This window comes from Tamandua tetradactyla, chromosome 16, assembly GCF_023851605.1.
Source record: "Tamandua tetradactyla isolate mTamTet1 chromosome 16, mTamTet1.pri, whole genome shotgun sequence".
Classification (NCBI taxonomy): Eukaryota; Metazoa; Chordata; class Mammalia; order Pilosa; family Myrmecophagidae; genus Tamandua; species Tamandua tetradactyla.
The window spans coordinates 63,862,206-63,875,450 of record NC_135342.1 but is presented as its reverse complement, the minus strand read 5'-3'; the positions used below and the strand labels follow the sequence as shown (position 1 = coordinate 63,875,450).

General features: G+C 38.7%; 1 long non-coding RNA gene across 1 annotated transcript; it reads left to right on the top strand.

Moving 5' to 3' along the window:
- The first annotated feature begins 748 nt into the window (after positions 1-748).
- On the top strand, positions 749-13,180 carry LOC143659676 (uncharacterized). The gene is made up of 4 exons (XR_013163637.1): positions 749-791; positions 6,596-6,666; positions 7,358-7,416; positions 12,719-13,180. It is a non-coding gene; the product is annotated as an uncharacterized LOC143659676 (long non-coding RNA).
- The last annotated feature ends 65 nt before the right edge of the window (positions 13,181-13,245 follow it).

Below are 13,245 nucleotides of genomic sequence, written 5' to 3'. Positions count from 1 at the left end.
TGTGCTAGGCACTGTTCTAGGCTCTAGAAACAAAAATCCCTGCCTTTGTGGAACATATGTTCTTGTGATATTGAACTAAAATAGAAAAGCTTCTTAAAAAACCCTGCTTGGGGGGTGCAAGTCTTCCTCGCAGGGTGGGAGATGACTCCCAGAGATGAATCCAGCCCTGGCACAGTGACATCAACAATACCATCCTAAACAAAAGGGAGAAAAGAAGTGTAACAAATAAGGTACCAGTGGCTGGGAGAGCTCAAATAAACTGGGGAGGCTACTCTGGAGGACACTGTTACGCAAGCTTCGGTTAGATATTGCTACCTACTATAACTTGCCAAACCCCAACCAAAACCATTCCAGCCAATCCTGAAGAATGCCTAGGGCATTTTATAAGATTCTGCAAAGGTTCCATGCACTAGGGTAACTTTCTAGCATCATCTTATTGGTAGCCTTCCTTATTTTTGGGGTGGTATTTCTAATGCTAATCTAAATTTTTGTAGTTTTTGGTTCTACTTGCTGCAGCATAGTTTATATGGTTTATCGCCTTTATAACTATTGTGTTTGTTTTTCAGATATCTATTTCTTTTTTTTATGGTGGTATTGAATCATGGCTGCAATTTCTTGGACACCCCTCCCATCAACAGTTGGAATTGATGCCCCCTCCCCTTGAATCTGGGTGGACTTGGGATTGCTTCATCCAATACAGTATGGAGAAAGTAATGCTGCATCACTTCTGAGGTTAAAACATGAAATACCATCTTGTCAGCTGAAACACTCTTGAAGCCCTGAGCTACCAGGTAAGAAGTAGTACTCCTTCCACGAGGCCACGATTCTGAAGAGGCCATGTGCAGGCTCCCTAGCTAACTGTCCCACATGAGCCCAGCCTTCTAGCTGTCACTGCCAGATGTGCAGTCGAAGCCTCCTAGACTCTTCAGCACAGCCCATCTGGCACTTGATTTATCACCCAGTGATCTGCATCAATGCCATGGAAAAGGAGAATCACCCAGCCAAGCTCTGTCTGATTCCTGATTCATAAAATCATGAGCTATATGACTCCTTTAGGGAAGAATTATGAAATAATTATTTAAAAAATGAAGAACATGTTAGTGGTAGCCAGGAATCTGAGATGCAGGGAATGGGTGTCTTGATTGTGGTGGTAGTTAAATAAAGCTCACATGTGTGAAAGTTACGTGGACACACACACACATACCAAGTGAGCACAAAAATTGGTGAAATCCAGATAAGCCCTATGGATTGTACTGATTTTGGTTGCTTGATTTTAAAGTTGTACTGTGATTGTCTGCAGTGTTGATATTGGGGGAGAGTGGTAGGACTTCCCTATACATTTCTTTGCAACTTCTTGTGTATCTTTAATTATTTCAAAGTAGAAGTTTTAAAATGATGGGCTCTCTTTTTCTAAGCCCAACTCTGCTAGGGAAATCATTGCCCTCCCCACTACGTGGGACATGACATCCAGGGTGAAAGTCTCCCTGGCCATGTGGGAGATGACTTCTGGGGATGAGCCTGGCCCTGGCACCATGGGATCAACAATGTTGTCCTGACCAAAAGTGGGGAAAGAAGTGTAACAGATAAGGTTATCAGTGGCTGTGAGAGCTCAAATAGAGTCAAGAGGCTACTCTGAAGGTCACTCTTATGCAAACTTCAGTTAGACATTGCTCCAAATTATAGGTTGCCAAACCCCAACCAAGACCACTCCAGCCAGTCCTAAAACCTAGGGCAATATATAAGATTCTACAAAATGTTCTATACACTAGGGTAACTTGCCAGAAAACTACAACCTCCAGTTGGGTTCCTAGACCACACAAGTCCTGAAATGCAGAGGGGCCAGCCTCTCCAGAACATCAACTAGTTACATCCCCATAGCCCATATTACTGATAGCCCCTTCCAAAATGAAAAAGTTAGCATGGGCATAGCCCAAATACACCTAAAGAGTAGGAAGATCAAAGGTGATGGTGGAGTTATACCGAAATGGTAGGATTTCACAAATGAGTATGATTTCTGAATCATTTTATTGATATTTCTTTTAGTTGCCAGTATCTTAGAGCAGTATCTTAGAGCAAATTCTGGGATCTGTCCTATAACTATTTGTTGAAGAGTGCTTTGAAAACTATTGCTTTTTTATTTCTTTGCTTTGTTATGTATGCTCTACTATACAGTAAAAAAAGTTAAAAGGGATGAAAAAATTTCACAGCACAGCACCACAATTAGTTGTAGAACATATTTCAGAGTTTCACACGGGTTACAATTCCACAATTTTAGGTTTTTACTTCTAGCTGCTCTAAGATAGTGGAGACTAAAAGAGATACCAGTTTAATGATTCAACATTCATATTCATTTGTTAAATCCTATCTTCACTGTATGACTCCACCATCACCTTTGATCTTTCCGTCCCTCTCTTTAGGAGTGTTTGGGCTATGACCATCCTAAATTTTTCATATTGGAAGGGTTTGTCACAAATATGGGGTAGGGAGATGGAACCATCTGATGTTCTGGAGAGGCTGGGCCCTCTAGGTTTCAGGATTTATCTGGACCAAGGACCCATCTGGAGGTTGCAGGTTTCTGGAAAGTTACTCTAGTGCCTGGAACCCTTGTGGAATCTTATATCAATATATAAGATAAGAACCCTAGGTGTTAAGATTGGCCGGAATGGTCCTGGTTGGGGATTGGTAGGTTATGATAGGTAGCAAGGTCTAACTGAAGCTTGCATAAGAGCAACTTCCAGAGTAGCCTCTCAACTCTATTTGAACTCTCTCTGCCACTGATACTTTATTAATCACACTTCTTTTCCCCCTTTTGGTCAGGATGGAATTGTTGATCCCACAGTGCCAGATCCGGATTCATCCCTGGGAGTCATCTTCCACATCGCCAGGGAGACTTTCACCCCTGGATGTCATGTCCCATGTAGGGCGGAGGGCAATGATTTCACTTGCAGAGTTGGGCTTAGAGAGACTGAGGCCACATCTGAGCAACAAAAGAGGTCCTCCAGAAGTAACTTTTAGGCATGCCTATAGGTAGTCTGAGCTTCTCCCCTACCTACATAAGCTTTACAAGAGTAAGCCTCAGGATTGGGGTCATGGCCTATTGATTTGGGTGTCCCTAAAGTTTGACATGGTGTCAGGGGATTACCTGATGGTAAGGTTTAATAGTTCCATATTCCTTCTCTCATCCCTCTTGGAACTTTTCCTTTTTTGCTGTGCAGGCACCGGAAATCGAACCCAGGTCTCCTGCATGGCAGGCGAGAACTCTGCCTGCTGAGCCACCATTGCCTGCCCCTCTAGAAATTTTTGTGCTTTGAAATTTATTGCTTTTTTGTATAAATGCTATTTTTCACAAAAAAAGAAAAAAATCAATTGTGGTGATAAAAAATTACTTATTCGTTATAGCCTCCAATGTTATGGGGCAGCTAGAAGGAAAAAATCTAAGATGATGGTATGGTAACCCATGATAAACTCAGGGATCTGCCCTGTAACTACTTGTTAAAGAGTGCTTTGAAAACTATTGCTTTTTTCTTTCTTTGCTTCGTATATATGTTATACTATACAGCTTAAAAGGTTTAAAAAAAATAATAAGGCATCAGTGACTAAGAGTGATCAAATGGAGTCCAGAGGCTATTCTGGAGGCTACTCTTATGCAAGTTTCAGTTTGATAGTGCTAATTGCCATGGTTTGCTTAACCCCAATCAACATCACTCCTGCTAACTCTTAAGAAAACCTTGGGCTTGAGACTCTATAAATAAAGTTTGATGCACTAAGTTTGCTTTCCTGGAACCTATAATTTCTAGAAGGCTTCTAGGCCTGATAAATCCTGAAACTCAGAGGGACCAGCCTCTCCAAAATTATCAACTAATTATATCCCCCTATCCTTTAGTATGGGTGTCCCTTTTCAACATGAAAAGGTCAGTACAAGCATTGCCTAAAGATCCCTATGGATTGGGAGAAGGATCAAAGGAGAAGGAGTTATTACAGAGAAATGGGATTTAATAAATGAGTATGATTGCTGAATCACTATATTGATATTTTTTCTGGCCTCTAGTGTTTTGGAGCAGCTAGAAAGAAAAATCTGAAATAGTGAAATGGCAACCCATAACAAACTGTGAAATCTGTTTTGTAACTACTTGTTGAAGTATACTTTGAAAACCATTGCTTTTTCTTTCTTTTCTTTATATATGTTATATTTCACAATAAAAAAATTTAAAGAGCATGTTGTTTAACTTCCATATATTTGTGAAAGTTCTGGTTCTTTGTGGTTATTAATTTCCAGCTTCATTCTGTTGTGGTCAGAGAAAGTACTTTGGATAATTTCAATCTTATTAAATTTATAAAGACCTGATTTTTGCCACAGCTTATGATCTCTCCTGGAGAATGTTCCGTGAGTTTACTGGAGGAAAATGTATATCCTGGTGTTTGGAGGTGTAACAATCTATGTATGTCTATTAGATCTATTTCATTTTTCACAGTGTTTAAGTTTTCTGTTTCCTTGGTGATCCTCTGTCTGGTTATTCTAAGGAGGAGAGTGGTGTATTGAAGTCTCCCATTAATATTGTTGAAACTTCTATAGCTCCCTTCAGTTTGCCAATGTTTGCCTCATGTACTTTGGAGTTCCTTGATTGGTAGCTAAAACATTTATGATTATTATTTCTTCTTGGTCAGTTGTCCCTTTTACTAATTTCTAGTGTCCTTTTTTTTGTCTGTCATGATGACTTTACACTTAAAGTCTATTTTATCTGGTTTTAGTATAGCTACTCCTGTTCTCTTTCTGTTATAACTTGCATAGAACATCTTTTTCCATCCTTTCACTTTCAATTTATTTGTATCCTTGGGCCTAAGATGCATCTCTTGTAAAGAACATATAGATGGATCATATTTTTAAATCCATTCTGCCAATCTAGTCCATTCATGTTCAAAGTTATTACTGTAAAAGCAATTCTTGAATCTACCATCTTATCCTTTAGTTTTATTTGTCAAATCTATGTATTCTTTCTATCCTTTGAATTATCCTTACCTGTCCTCTTCAATTCTGTGCCCTCCTCCAGATTTCTCTCTCCTGTCTTTTTTTTTTTCAACTTACAGAACTCCCTTTAGCATTTCTTGTAGGACAGATCTCTTGTTGACTAGTTCTCTCAATCTTTGTCTTTGAAGATTTTAATCTCTCCTTCAACCTTAAAAGACAACTTGGCTGGATAAAGATTTCTTGACTGGAAGCCCTTCTCTTTCAGGATCTTAAATATATCATACCACTACATTCTCACCTCCATGATGCTTATTGAGTAGTCCCAACTCAGTCTTATGTGGTTTCCCTTGTATGTAGTAGATTGCTTTTCTCCTGCAGCTTTCAGGACTTTCTGCTTCTCTTCAGTATTTGAAAGTCTGATTAGTATATGTCTTGGAGTAGATCTATTTGTATTTATTCCATTTGGAGTTCATTGTGCTTCTATGATTTGCATATTTATGTCTTTTATAAGCATTGGGATGTTATATCTGAGTATCTCTTCAAATAACTTTCCTGCCTTTTACTCTTCTCTTTTCCTTCTGGAAAACCAATGATTCTTTTTTTTTTTTTTTTATCCTAAATTTATTTTAACATATGGTCCCCCTATTATTTATTTTTATTCCATATGTTTTACTCATCTGTTGATAAGGTACATAAAAGGGGCATCAGACACAAGGTTTTTATAATCACACAGTTACATTGTGAAAGCTATATCATTATATAATCATCTTCAAGAAACATGGCTACTGGAACACAGCTCTACATTTTCCAGCAGTTCCCTCCAGCCTCTCCATTACATCTTGAATAACAAGGTGATATCTATTTAATGCGTAAGAATAACCTCCAGGATAACCTCTCGACTCTTCGGAATCTTTCAGCCATTGACACTTTATTTTGTTTCATTTCACTCTTCCCCCTTTTGGTCGAGAAGGTTTTCTTAATCCCTTGATGCTGAGTTTCAGCTCATTCTAGGATTTCTGTCCCACATTGCCAGGAAGGTCCACACCCTGGGAGTCATGTCCCATGTAGACAGGGGGAGGAGTTGCTTGTTGTGTTGGCTGGAGAGAGAGGCCACATCTGAGCAACAAAAGAAACCAATGATTCTTATGTATATGCACCTTTTGTTGTCCAACATTTTTCTGAGATCTATTTCCATTTTTTTCCATCTTCCTTGCCATTTGTTCTTTTGTGCACTTGAGTTCAATTATTTTGACTTTTAGTTTGCTTATTCTGTGTTTTACCTCTTCACATCTGCTGTTGTGTGTCTCTGGTATATTTTTAATTTGGTCTACAGTGTCTTTCATCTCTGTGGAATCTGCTATTTTTCTCTTTATTCTTTTGAATTCTTCTTTGTGGTATGCTAATGTCTTCATAAATACCTTTGTAAATGTTTCTTTATAAATATCCTTGAGTAGTTGGTCCATATTCTGTGTCCCCTTCAGCGTTTTGATTTGTCATTTAGCTGGGCCATTTCTGCATGGATCTTCACATGTGTTGTGATTTTCTGTTGTGTCTGGGGGCAGTTGATAATCTTAATGTAATTATGCAAGTTGGTTTCCTTCACTCATCTAAAGTTTTGTGTTTACTAAGGTTTGCATTGAACGTCCATTCTTGTACTTGTTTGTCAATAAGCACCCACCAAACCAAGGCCTGGATCTCATGTAAGTAGTACAGTTCTACTTGGGGGTCTATTAAAAGCTATGTAGAAAAGATGCACAGGTGGTTCAGTGGCAGAATGCAGGTTCAACTCCTGGCCCATGCACCAAAAGAAGAAAAAAGAAAAAAATACTTCAGGGTCTGTTAAAAAGTAGACAGAAACGGGTGCCCAGGTGTTTCAGTGGTAGGAAGCTCACCTGTCTTATGGGAGACCCAGGTTCAACTCCTAGCCCATGCACCAAGAAAAAAAAATAATGGTAGTGTGTGGCTGGCCTCCTCAGCTTCGCCTCTCCGCCTGTGCACTCCCGAATCCCTGGGCCCCTGTGGGTAAAGGCCCTGTGAGCCTCCCTCACTGGCTAGTGGCTGGGTTGGCTCTGCTCTGTGTCCCTCCCTCCTCCCCAGTGGGGTGGACAGGGGGATCCCTAGGTCTCCAACAAAACCAGGTGCCCATGGCAGCCCATAGAGAAGATCTTTTAAAGATGCTTTAAAAAGTTTGAAATGCATCAGCATGAAAGTGCCCCCCACATTTTAAAAAGTAAATTGAAGTGTTCATTTCAGGACAAAGACCCCTAAAACACAGTCCTTGACTTCCAATCCACTTGAACAAGTAAGACACAGTACAAGGGAGAAGTAATAAAACTGAAATGTGTTAGATGTGGTGAGAAATAAGAGTTCAAATCTTCTTGCTTCTTGTAGACCAGATAAGCCAAAACTGGCTAGCAGAATTTACAGATGAAGAAAAAGCAAGGGCAAAGGTAAAGATACATCTGGGGCAATTCTGGGAAAAGTCCTGGGGATGCCTAGGGATACATACTGGTTTCAAACGATGTTTCTTCTGCATTGAGTTTCTCTTTCCCCTAGCCTGCTGCTAAACATGTATGTAGTTTCATAGGCTTTACATTTCCTAATCTGGAAATGAACTCAGATTCTCGCTGGCCCACAAGCAAGACTTTTCTGTTTCAAAAAGAGCCTCACAGGGCGGGCCGCGGTGGCTCAGCGGGCAAAGTGCTTGCCTGCTATGCCGGAGGACCTCGGTTCGATTCCCGGCCCCAGCCCATGTAACAAAAACGGAGAAACAGAATACAATAAAACAAGAAAATGTTTAAAAATGTTTCCCTTTCTTCCTTCCTTCCTTCCTTCTATCCTTCCTTCCTTCTCTCTGTCTTTCCTTTAAAAAAAAAAAAAAAAAAAAAAAAAAAAAAAGAGCCTCACATGTAAAAGTTGATGCTATCTCCAATTTAGATACACACTGAGTCCTTCTACATATGATTGAAAGTGTTAATTTGTGCTATGTAAACTTTAAAAATTGACCACAATTTTTTTTAATTTTTTTTTATTAATTAACGGAAAAAAAGAAATTAACCCAACATTTAGAAATCATACCATTCTACATATGCAATCAGTAATTCTTAACATCATCACATAGATGCATGATCATCATTTCTTAGTACATTTGCATCGGTTTAGAAGAACTAGCAACACAACCGAAAAAGATATAGAATGTTAATATAGAGAAAAAAATAAAAGTAATAATAGTAAGAACAAAACAAAACAAAACAAAACAAAAACCTATAGCTCGGATGCAGCTTCATTCAGTGTTTTAACATGATTACTTTACAATTAGGTATTATTGTGCTGTCCATTTTTGAGTTTTTGTATCTAGTCCTGTTGCACAGTCTGTATCCCTTCAGCTCCAATTACCCATTATCTTACCCTGTTTCTAACTCCTGCTGAACTCTGTTACCAATGACATATTCCAAGTTTATTCTCGAATGTCAATTCACATCATTGGGACCATACAGTATTTGTCTTTTAGTTTTTGGCTAGACTCACTCAGCATAATGTTCTCTAGGTCCATCCATGTTATTACATGCTTCATAAGTTTATCCTGTCTTAAAGCTGCATAATATTCCATCGTATGTATATACCACAGTTTGTTTAGCCACTCGTCTGTTGATGGACATTTTGGCTGTTTCCATCTCTTTGCAATTGTAAATAACGCTGCTATAAACATTGGTGTGCAAATGTCCGTTTGAGTTTTTGCCCTTAATTCTTTGAGTAGATTCCCAGCAATGGTATTGCTGGGTCGTATGGCAATTCTATATTCAGCTTTTTGAGGAACCGCCAAACTGCCTTCCACAGTGGTTGCACCATTTGACATTCCCACCAACAGTGGATAAGTGTGCCTCTTTCACCGCATCCTCTCCAGCACTTGTCATTTTCTGTTTTGTTGATAATGGCCATTCTGGTGGGTGTGAGATGATATCTCACTGTGGTTTTGATTTGCATTTCTCTAATGGCCAGGGACATTGAGCATCTCTTCGTGTGCCTTTTGGCCATTTGTATTTCCTCCTCTGAGAGGTGTCTATTCAAGTCTTTTTCCCATTTTGTAATTGGGTTGGCTGTCTTTTTGTTGTTGAGTTGAACAATCTCTTTATAAATTCTGGATACTAGACCTTTATCTGATATGTCGTTTCCAAATATTGTTTCCCATTGTGTAGGCTGTCTTTCTACTTTCTTGATGAAGTTCTTTGATGCACAAAAGTGTTTAATTTTGAGGAGTTCCCATTTATTTATTTCCTTCTTCAGTGCTCTTGCTTTAGGTTTAAGGTCCATAAAACTGCCTCCAATTGTAAGATTCATAAGATATCTCCCTACATTTTCCTCTAACTGTTTTATGGTCTTAGACCTAATGTTTAGATCTTTGATCCATTTTGAGTTAACTTTTGTGTAGGGTGTGAGATATGGGTCTTCTTTCATTCTTTTGCATATGGATATCCAGTTCTCTAGGCACCATTTATTGAAGAGACTGCTCTGTCCCAGGTGAGTTGGCTTGACTGCCTTATCAAAGATCAAATGTCCATAGATGAGAGGGTCTATATCTGAGCACTCTATTCGATTCCATTGGTCGATATATCTATCTTTATGCCAATACCATGCTGTTTTGACCACTGTGGCTTCATAATATGCCTTAAAGTCAGGCAGTGCAAGACCTCCAGCTTCGTTTTTTTCCCTCAAGATGTTTTTAGCAATTCGGGGCACCCTGCCCTTCCAGATAAATTTGCTTATTGGTTTTTCTATTTCTGAAAAATAAGTTGTTGGGATTTTGATTGGTATTGCATTGAATCTGTAAATCAATTTAGGTAGGATTGACATCTTAACTATATTTAGTCTTCCAATCCATGAACACGGTATGCCCTTCCATCTATTTAGGTCTTCTGTGATTTCTTTTAGCAGTTTTTTGTAGTTTTCTTTATATAGGTTTTTTGTCTCTTTGGTTAAATTTATTCCTAGGTATTTTATTCTTTTAGTTGCAATTGTAAATGGGATTCGTTTCTTGATTTCCCCCTCCGCTTGTTCATTGCTAGTGTATAGAAATGCTACAGATTTTTGAATGTTGATCTTGTAACCTGCTACTTTGCTGTACTCATTTATTAGCTCTAGTAGTTTTGTTGTGGATTTTTCCGGGTTTTCGACGTATAGTATCATATTGTCTGCAAACAGTGATAGTTTTACTTCTTCCTTTCCAATTTTGATGCCTTGTATTTCTTTTTCTTGTCTAATTGCTCTGGCTAGAACCTCCAACACAATGTTGAATAATAGTGGTGATAGTGGACATCCTTGTCTTGTTCCTGATCTTAGGGGGAAAGTTTTCAATTTTTCCCCATTGAGGATGATATTAGCTGTGGGGTTTTCATATATTCCCTCTATCATTTTTTTTTTTTTTTTTTTTTTTTTTTTTAAAGGAAAGACAGAGAGAAGGAAGGAAGGATAGAAGGAAGGAAGGAAGGAAGAAAGGGAAACATTTTTAAACATTTTCTTGTTTTTATTGTATTCTGTTTCTCCGTTTTTGTTACATGGGCTGGGGCCGGGAATCGAACCGAGGTCCTCCGGCATAGCAGGCAAGCACTTTGCCCGCTGAGCCACCGCGGCCCACCCTCCCTCTATCATTTTAAGGAAGTTCCCTTGTATTCCTATCTTTTAAAGTGTTTTCAACAGGAAAGGATGTTGAATCTTGTCAAATGCCTTCTCTGCATCAATTGAGATGATCATGTGATTTTTCTGCTTTGATTTGTTGATATGGTGTATTACATTAATTGATTTTCTTATGTTGAACCATCCTTGCATACCTGGGATGAATCCTACTTGGTCATGATGTATAATTCTTTTAATGTGTTGTTGGATACGATTTGCTAGAATTTTATTGAGGATTTTTGCATCTATATTCATTAGAGAGATCGGCCTGTAGTTTTCTTTTTTTGTAATATCTTTGCCTGGTTTTGGTATGAGGGTGATGTTGGTTTCATAGAATGAATTAGGTAGTTTTCCCTCCACTTCGATTTTTTTGAAGAGTTTGAGGAGAGTTGGTACTAATTCTTTCTGGAATGTTTGATAGAATTCAGATGTGAAGCCGTCTGGTCCTGGACTTTTCTTTTTAGGAAGCTTTTGAATGACTAATTCAATTTCTTTACTTGTGATTGGTTTGTTGAGGTCATCTGTGTCTTCTTGAGTCAAAGTTGGTTGTTCATGTCTTTCCAGGAACCCGTCCAGTTCCTCTAAATTGTTGTATTTATTAGCGTAAAGTTGTTCATAGTATCCTGTTATTACCTCCTTTATTTCTGTGAGGTCAGTAGTTATGTCTCCTCTTCCATTTCTGATCTTATTTATTTGCATCCTCTCTCTTCTTCTTTTTGTCAATCTTGCTAAGGGCCCATCAATCTTATTGATTTTCTCATAGAACCAACTTCTGGCCTTATTGATTTTTTCTATTGCTTTCATGTTTTCAATTTCATTTATTTCTGCTCTAATCTTTGTTATTTCTTTCCTTTTGCTTGCTTTGGGATTAGTTTGCTGTTCTTTCTCCAGTTCTTCCAAGTGGACAGTTAATTCCTGCATTTTTGCCTTTTCTTCTTTTCTGATATAGGCATTTAGAGCAATAAATTTCCCTCTTAGCACTGCCTTTGCTGCATCCCATAAGTTTTGATATGTTGTGTTTTCATTTTCATTCGCCTCGAGGTATTTGCTAATTTCTCTAGCAATTTCTTCTTTGACCCACTCGTTGTTTAAGAGAGTGTTGTTGAGCCTCCACGTATTTGTGAATTTTCTGGCACTCCGCCTATTATTGATTTCCAACTTCATTCCTTTATGATCCGAGAAAGTGTTGTGTATGATTTCAGTCTTTTTAAATTTGTTAAGACTTGCTTTGTGACCCAGCATATGGTCTATCTTTGAGAATGATCCATGAGCACTTGAGAAAAAGGTGTATCCTGCTGTTGTGGGATGTAATGTCCTATAAATTTGACCACAATTTTTGTATGGTGTTTTGAGATTTCACCGCCTTTTAAAAAACTGGAAGCGTCAGGCCGTGCAACTGTGGCTCAGTGGCAGATTTCTTGCCTGCCATGCTGGAGACCCAGCTTCGATTCCCAGTGCCTGCCCATGCAAAACAACAAACAAACAAAACAAAAGCAGAGGCTTCAAAAAACTGAAAGTGCCTTGAGGGCTCACTTCACCTCCTAGACATCCTACCCCAGACACCTTGTACTAACCATAGGCAGTTACTCACAATTTCCTGAACACCCTTTGGACTTTCACACCTTCCCTGTACTACCCACGGTAAGTTATGCAGAATTTCCTGAACACCCTTTGGACTTTCACACCTTGGTGACTCTGCCCTACTCATTCCTCACGACCCAGCTTCATAAACTCTGAAGACTCTCTTAGACACTTCACAAAATATCCCTTTGTTTGCAGCTCTGTTATTATCACCCAACTCATGGTATGAATTAAGCTTTAATACATGTTTGTTGAATAAATAGGAATCCTTTTGAGGCTTTGCAAGCTTTGGGGACTTTGGCGAAATATTTTTGGGACTTTGACACTTGAAGGCTGGTAGTTACAGGGAAACAGAGAACTAAAACACTTGAAAAATGACAAAAGCTACAAAGTCTCAAGAAAGTGTCAGAAAACTATGTATTAATATAGATACCTGGTGTTTACTAAAAAATAATTGTCTCAAAGCCTGATATTTCCTTCTTTTTTTCTCTTTTTTATTAGCTAGTCCTGTAAATCAGTGATTCTCAAAGTATGGCTCTCAGATCAGCAGCATCACCATCTCTTGGACCTTATCAGAAATGCAAATTCTCAGGCCTTCACTGGACCTACTGAATCAGAAACCAAACAGTCTGTGGTTTCACCAGCCTTCCAGGTGATTCTGGTGCAGACTCAAGTTTAATAGCCATTGACCTAAATCATTCTTTTTCATGCTAAGTTTACAGAGTTATCTCACCAATTGCAATAAGCCTCTTTTATGATGGAGTCCAGTTCCTACATCCTCCTTCCTTTTTTAGGCAGTGTGGATGATGATTTGAAGAAGGAGAAATTAGAAATACCAGTGTTAAGAGGATTATATTTTCTGGGTAAGAGATAAAAACTTGATTAGAGTAATGGGAATGGATGTGGAGGGGACCCAGACACCCCAAATATTTCAGAAATGACATCAACAAAGTTTAACAAAGAGAGAAGAGAGATGAAGATGACTGACAGATTCCTACCTTGAATGCCTTCGTTGGTAATGCCTTTAA